The sequence below is a fragment of the Carassius auratus genome, unplaced genomic scaffold (genome assembly GCF_003368295.1).
Source record: "Carassius auratus strain Wakin unplaced genomic scaffold, ASM336829v1 scaf_tig00214737, whole genome shotgun sequence".
NCBI lineage: Eukaryota > Metazoa > Chordata > Actinopteri > Cypriniformes > Cyprinidae > Carassius > Carassius auratus.
This window is the reverse complement of record NW_020527788.1, coordinates 86,966-94,205: the sequence shown is the minus strand read 5'-3', so window position 1 is coordinate 94,205 and position 7,240 is coordinate 86,966. Positions and strand designations below refer to the sequence as shown.

At 37.6% G+C, this 7,240-nt stretch overlaps 2 long non-coding RNA genes across 4 annotated transcripts; one reads left to right on the top strand and one right to left on the bottom strand.

The window, feature by feature from the left end:
• Positions 1-205: 205 nt before the first annotated feature.
• Positions 206-2,563, bottom strand: LOC113092908 (uncharacterized). Of its 2 annotated transcripts, none has more exons than XR_003287657.1 (5): positions 2,202-2,563; positions 1,686-1,778; positions 1,394-1,524; positions 749-1,284; positions 206-380 (listed from the first exon to the last, which is right to left on the bottom strand). It is a non-coding gene; the product is annotated as an uncharacterized LOC113092908 (long non-coding RNA). The 2 variants fall into 2 exon arrangements; XR_003287656.1 differs by having other exon boundaries at positions 1,394-1,505; positions 2,202-2,562.
• Positions 2,564-3,394: 831 nt separating this feature from the next.
• Positions 3,395-7,240, top strand: LOC113092910 (uncharacterized). Of its 2 annotated transcripts, none has more exons than XR_003287660.1 (6): positions 3,395-3,633; positions 4,033-4,128; positions 4,215-4,259; positions 4,747-4,887; positions 5,009-5,101; positions 6,616-7,240. It is a non-coding gene; the product is annotated as an uncharacterized LOC113092910 (long non-coding RNA). The 2 variants fall into 2 exon arrangements; XR_003287659.1 differs by having other exon boundaries at positions 4,742-4,887.

Below are 7,240 nucleotides of genomic sequence, written 5' to 3'. Positions count from 1 at the left end.
AATATGCAATAGCTTATGAACAGATGTATTATAGCAAATCAAGTTTAATGAATTTCACACCTATCATACAGCATTATGGCCAGTTCACACTGCCACAAAAATATATCTAAATATATATATATATATATATATATATATATATATATATATATATATATATATATATTTAAGCAATTAACATTAAATTCTAAAATCTTAATTCTTACTTTCTCTATTCTTGCAATATTCAAGTGTTCGTGTCCCTGAGTAATATCTGCATCCGCCGAAGTCTGAAGAGAACACAATATGCTAGTAGACAGCAATCCTCGTGAGAGAGAGGTCTGGTGTGGAAGGTGGATCTGGAACTGACTTCTCTTGATTATCTGTCTTCACAAACTGCCCTGAAATACAAATGTCTCGTCACACCCCTAGTAGCCAGAGCAAGAGATACATTAGATTTCTTTTGCATGTCCGACAGCCTAACATTAAGCTGAAGTATTTCAAATGAGTTAAACCTGTATCCTGTTTTCTGGGTAACATTGAGAATATCACTGTATATTGTTGCAACACCTCCGCCACGACCAGTCTGACGAGGCTCATGCTTATAACAGTAGTTTGGTGGAGTTTAGACTAATGCTAAATCAAAAATGCCTGTCAAAATTAACACTGGAACAAACACAATCTTTATTGATTGGACAGCACAAGTACTACTTCTATTTGAGCGTGTAGAACAAAAGTCACCATAGAAGTTATTTGAGAATTGGCTTACTAGTCATATGGAGCGAAGTGTCCTGGAGATGTTGTCCAACAGGAGATCTAAAAAGCCTAGGACGCTCCCAGAAAAGATTCCAATTATTAACAAAAAGCAGTTTCTGTTCTTTACACCATGACAATAACCATTAGTTTAAAGCTAAACGTCTGCTGAACTTTTCATGTCCTCATCTATACGTGGGAAGTGGTCCTGACACGATGGCTCCTGAAGTCTCTCTTCAGTGTCTCCGTCTGCCGCAGCATGGTGTCGTTAACCCTTGCGTGAAGCACGTCCGCTCCGATGCTCCCCTCACCCTTCAGGATCACGGGAATCTGTGCAGAAATATCAAGAACATTAGCACCAGGGAAACAGTGAGTGTGGACTTTACCTTCAGCTAACATAGCACGAACGTGCCGGATGATGGAGTCTCCAATGATCACAGCGTCGTGTTCTGTCTCGCGAAGTGGAGCGAATCGGGTTCTGGTGGAGATCCTGAAGACCGGAGGCGGCGGATGGAGAGAGGTCGTCGCCCAGGGCCTGGTTCATGTCTTACACTGTGAAATAGGGTGAAGGACATCTGGGAAGATCACGTTCTGGGTACACCGGGCCTTTGCTGAGAACCACACAGAGTAGAGGTGGTAGGAGGGTTAGCTGTATACTTACCCTGGACTTATGAGCATCAACCCCTGAATATTTCCAGCACAGCTCTCCACTCGCTCAGCTGGGCCTGCTTCTCCACGATATCGTGGATCTGTTTCTTCACGGCCTCCAGCTCCTTATTAGCAATAAACAAACTAGAGAATAGGGGAAATGCAGAAAAGAAAAAATAGTAATATTGAAAAAATACAAAAATATCTTAAGATACCAGAATTCACATGTTTAGATTTTACAGATGCATGATGATATATTGTAAAAAAATAAATATGAAGTTATTTAATAAGCTTTCTCGGATCACCTGTGTTTTCTATGTCTGTCCGCAGCTCCCATTAGACATTTTCTTGGAACGTCCTCTCTGTTTTAGAGGGTTTTTAAGACACTCCTGAAATCACTGTACAATTTTTTTTAATCAATATTTGTTTACAATGAAAAATCAGAACAAGCTTGAAATAGTGGTTTGAAATAGTTTCAGCCAATTTTAGACCGCAAGTGACGTCACTGATAGACTCTACATTGCAGACTTTTAGGTTAAATTAATTATCTTAACATTACTTCATTTATCTATTGACAAATTACCATCAAAAACATTTACAAAGCAGTCAAAACCGATCCTTTACGCATAAGATGTAATTAAAAGCCCAAACTTTCATTAATAAGAGCTCAAATCTAATATGCTATAACGTTAATTATGTTTCTATGCTAGCGTAATACTTGATAGCAGACATTTCAGGAAAAATACCATAATCACAGAGGTATAAATATTAACAAAAAGTACTTAAAGTAGACTGAGGATAATATTAACGTGTTACTTAACCAATCTGTCCCAGTTGTTGGCCTTTTCTTTGGTATAACTGACGAGAAACAGAGAAAATGTCAGACGAGTCCTCTCCTCTCCAGCAGCTGATGTGTACGCGGTTGCCATGGTAACTCAACGGTTAGAAGGCTAATAAAAACAATAAAATAATAAAAAAAGGTTTTGGCGACGTTAGACTTTTGTTTTTACTTTGTTTTATACATTTTATCAACCTACTTATTTATTATAAATTGTAAGACTCCCCTCAGAAAGCTAATTCTCCTGTCAGACACAGTTGAAGTGAAAAGTGCCTCAAACAAACGCGCTGTCCTTCTGATACGACAGTCTCTGCTGCAGATGAGATGGTGTAGCCAGTTTGTGTCATTATTTCACGTTATAACTCCTTACGAGAGTTTCACAACTCTTTTCTTGTCTGTGCGCGCGGTGCGTCAGTTGTGGAAGCGAGCGCGTGCGTGTATGTCACGTCACTATATATTAAAAGCATGTCCATTCTGACTTGGTGAAAAAAAACATATTTTATCTTTAAGGAACGTTTAATCTTGTGTCTGAAGTTTAATTGCACTTTTTAAATAGCTCTATACTCAAAGAGCATATAAAAAACGTACACAAAATATGGTAATGATATTACGTGCATACGACGTTGTAGTTACGTTGCCAGTAAGTCATGAAGTTACCAATATATTACGAATAGAGGACCTATCTGGGACGTTCTTGGTTATCTGGTCACGTCGGCAGGACGTACTGACGACGTTGTGAGTTGGTAATGTGATGGTAATAAAATTACGGGCATGCGACGTCGTAGTTACGTTGCCAATTGGTAAGTCATGGAATTACCAAAAATTACCAGTACGTTACGTAACTGTTACGTCGTGTGTTAGCAGGGTAGCCACTTGTTTGATTTGCAAAATACAAATATGTCCGATTAATAAGAATATATCGAGTTTACATCTGTTACATGATTCATTCTTGTTATTTGTAACTAAATTAAGAAACAATCAAATGAATTAGATCAGCACTTGTTGATTCAATGAGACCGATGCGATTCATTTCAACAACTCTCTCTGGTGAGTCACTGCGCATGCTCAGAATTGAGGCGGAAAGCTCGTGAACACGTCATCATGCAGCGGTTTGAATTGATGCGGCTAATCCTTGAAATTAAGGGTAAGTACCTGTTTGCAAGTAGTACCGTGGAGTTTTAGACATGAGTTATTTCATTTGACACTGTGGCGATGTTCCTAAGCAGACTTATTTCCCCAGACTAGACGCACATGTGTTTGGTTAAATACGGTTTCTTCATCGATAAGTTTCACCTTATCATTAGTATATCCGCTTGCTACGCTTGTATTAACTACGTTAAAACTAAACTCTACGTTACCCCAACAATGGGAGGGGAAAATGGGAGATAAAGTGAATGCAGAGTCGAACACACCATGTAAGTTACCCTTTTTTTTCTGTAAGTTAATGTAACATTAGCGCACTGTGCACGTCTCATCACTCTTTTCAGATATCGTTTATTGGACTTTCTTTCAATATTAAGTTTAATGTGGCAAAGGGGAGTCTGTTGTTGTTATTAGCTAAATTAAATAACATTAGCTTGTCCCTTGTGTTTGTGTATATCGGCAAAATATGACTTCAAACATTCGATAACTAGACATTTCTGTCTTTTCAAACATAGTTTCAAAATGCCACATAAGGCTACCCAGCTTATTGAATACATTATGCAAAAATTGTCAAGTAAATTGTATGATGCACATGCAGTCTTCGCATACACATTAGATTAAATCTGTTGCAGTTTTTCAGGAGAACTCTTATACGTTTCTTTTTTTCACAGCGGAAATGTTTCTTACAAAAGAAAAGAAATGGGCTACATCAAATTATAAATCTGTCCCCAATGCTCTTCTGCTGTGAACCTCATCTTTATTACATGGTTAGTAGTTTTTCTTAACATTCATATATAGTAATGTATAACTAACAATCCTTGATTAATGTACTTTCCTTTTCTTTCTCTTTTAGTAACAAGTGGCTGTTCAGGCAGTGTATTGCAAAGGAGAGTTGAAGGTACAAATTACTATTATCATTAAATTAAAAATTAAATGTATGCATTTAGCAGACGCTTTTATCCAAAGCGACTTACAGTGCATTCAGGCTATCAATTTTTACATATCATGTGTTCCCAGGGAATCGAACGCCCAACCTTGCGCTTGCTTGCTAGCGCAGTGCTCTACCAGTTGAGCTACAGGAACACTGTAAACTAAAAACTATAAACTAAACCATTATTTTGGAATCAGCAATCATTGTTTGTGTATATTTAAATTGTCCATGCACATTTAAGACATGAGCAGGACTGAAAACTCACGTTAGCTCTTATACTTTTAATAATAATAATAAAAAAAAAGAGTAGACCATATTTAAATGGTGCTGTATATCATGCCTTAGCTCTCTCATTGTTGATAAAAAAATGTTAAAACAGCTTTTTGTATTTTCATCCTTGTTATGAGTATAAGAGTTAACAAATGTTTTGTTCATTTTTTTTTTTACAGGGGAGTTCTTGCAAATTCCTACTGTACCATGTTCTTCGCTGAGCTTGACTGGTACTCAACATGATAGGTGGAGATCTTCGGTAAAAAAGGCAGGCAATCAGGGAAAAAAAAAGAGAATCACATCGATCATGGTTGCCATCTCCAAGGTTCGTATTGATAAATGGCTTTCATAGTCATACTCCTTGCAGGTGGAAAGAACAATGTAGTACAGTACTCCTAAGCTGTGCCACCACTGAAGTTTGAGTTAATCTTGTCCTCACCCCACAGGATGACACTATACATACCAGAAGGGCCTGTGTGATCAAGTCTCTGTGCACCCACTTGAATGAAGACCCTGAAAAACTAGTGAAGGCATATTTGGTGAGTTGATGAGAAAATGCAATTTTAAAAAGCCATATATTCTGTACTTGGGCCGTGTTTCTTCCTATTTGCCACAACAACATGTGACATGATAGAACACAACTTTGTAAAATAACTCAGCTGGACAAGGTGTTCATTTATAGGAAACTGATGGTACATTATGACAAACTACTTATGTGAATTGATGAACTAAACCAATCTTTTTTTACATATTGTTAAAGCTCTTTGTGGCCTACTTTGCAAAAGTTTATTTTTTTAATAAACGGGATCAGAAAACTGTTGAAGGAGAGGATGGAGATTCTGACGCTGATTATATCCTTTCTTCAGAATATATTATCTCATTAATATTGTGTGATTATTAATCAAGTGTTTGATCAGTATTTAACCTCCAAGATTGTTGTATGATGTGATTGAATGAAGAAAGCCATCTATATAACTATAGATTGATGCATGCTTACTTAGAAACATATTATTTCTTCCTAGAACTGTCGGGTTTTACATGTCATGGACATGTGTGTGAGTATCCTTTTTCCTAGGGTCACCAGGTCAGCTAAAAAGGACCAGGGGGGGCCTCTTCTATGTGCCATGGGAGAGACATGCTGTCTCCTAACATGTCTCAACGGACATTAGATATTAAGAACTCTGTTCTTTTCCTGTATTCTTATTCTTCAAGATTAATGTCAGCCTGCCTTTTGTGTGTAACCAACCGTAGTGATAAGAAGACTTGCCAGTGCAAGAAAACCTTGGGAATGAGCAGATAAGGGCTGAGTTGGTGTATGTGTGTGTGTCCATAAAGTGATGAGACCAACATTGCTGGATTCCAGACTTAGGATGAGGTGCCTTCTTCAACTGTGCTGACGCCTGCTATAATCACTGGAGATATTCTGAAGATGTATATGACCATATGTGAAGATTGTCTAAGTTTATCTAGGTTTTGGAACCAATCAGATCGTTGCTGACCAGTGCTTTGACGCATTTGAAGTCTTCTGTCTGGAGTATAACTATGACTGATTTTGTATTATACGGCAGTTCAGCTTACGAACTCCTGCGAGGGTATTGACGCTGACTTCTGCCTATGAAACTGCAAACTATTTCCTTAAGTAAAATTATTATTATTAATTGAACTCATCTCTGACTCCTGGTCTTCATTACGACACCACCTGCTCCTTGGGTTTTTAAACTGTTTTCCCCAACACTGTACATGCATGCTTTTTTTATTGCTGTGCATGGTTTAAGCCAAATAAAATGAAATAATATAATGCACTGCAACAAAACTCCAGCACCCACTGTGACCTCCGTAATTAACACATAGTATAATTATCACTTTTCTGACAATTTCAAGTTTTAAAACTGAAAAATTATAACTTTGTAAATGTAGAATTCAAAGCAGAGCTCTCCTATTGAATTGAGATGTACATTATATATTGGCCAGTGAGTGTGTAAGTGTGCAATTCTTGTAATAAATATTTGAGTAAATTCTTGTTTGTAATCTTTCATGTATTTCGTCCCACAAGATTCAGACAGAGTCACAAAGTACCATGGAGCAAACTGAAGGGAGTGTATGTTATACTGAAGGAGGGAGCACTGCCTGATGATGACCCACAGGACACTGGTCTCCTAATTGAAGGTGTGGAAGTCCTCAGTGACTTGAGTCGCATTGTGCAGGCTTGTTCTCTGTTATTTGGACTGATATGTTGTTTGAACCTGAGCTACTCCCCAGAGCTCAAATGCACATGCAGGAGATCCTTCTAAATCTAAATGGACAGAGGTTGCAATCCAAGGCACAGATCAACAACAAACTTTGAGATAATGACCTTGAAAAAGAAAGAAAAGTTAAACTAAATGCACTTGGAGTTCCTTATGTATATGGACAACTTTTTTTTGCCACCGTTCCTCCAAACAAGCTACTGGAGCAATTGAGCTTGAACAGGACTGGTGTACTTCAGGAAGATGTACATTTGTAGTTAGATAGAAACTCTTTTTAGACCACTTATTTATTGCATAGTTACTTTAAACGTGGTGCTGGAGAAAGTGAGTAGAAGCAGTTGTTACACATTTACAAATATTTTCTGGGAGTGATTTTCTTAGTTTCCGATGTAATGCAACATGGTAATTTAGAATTATCAAAATAAAAAAATA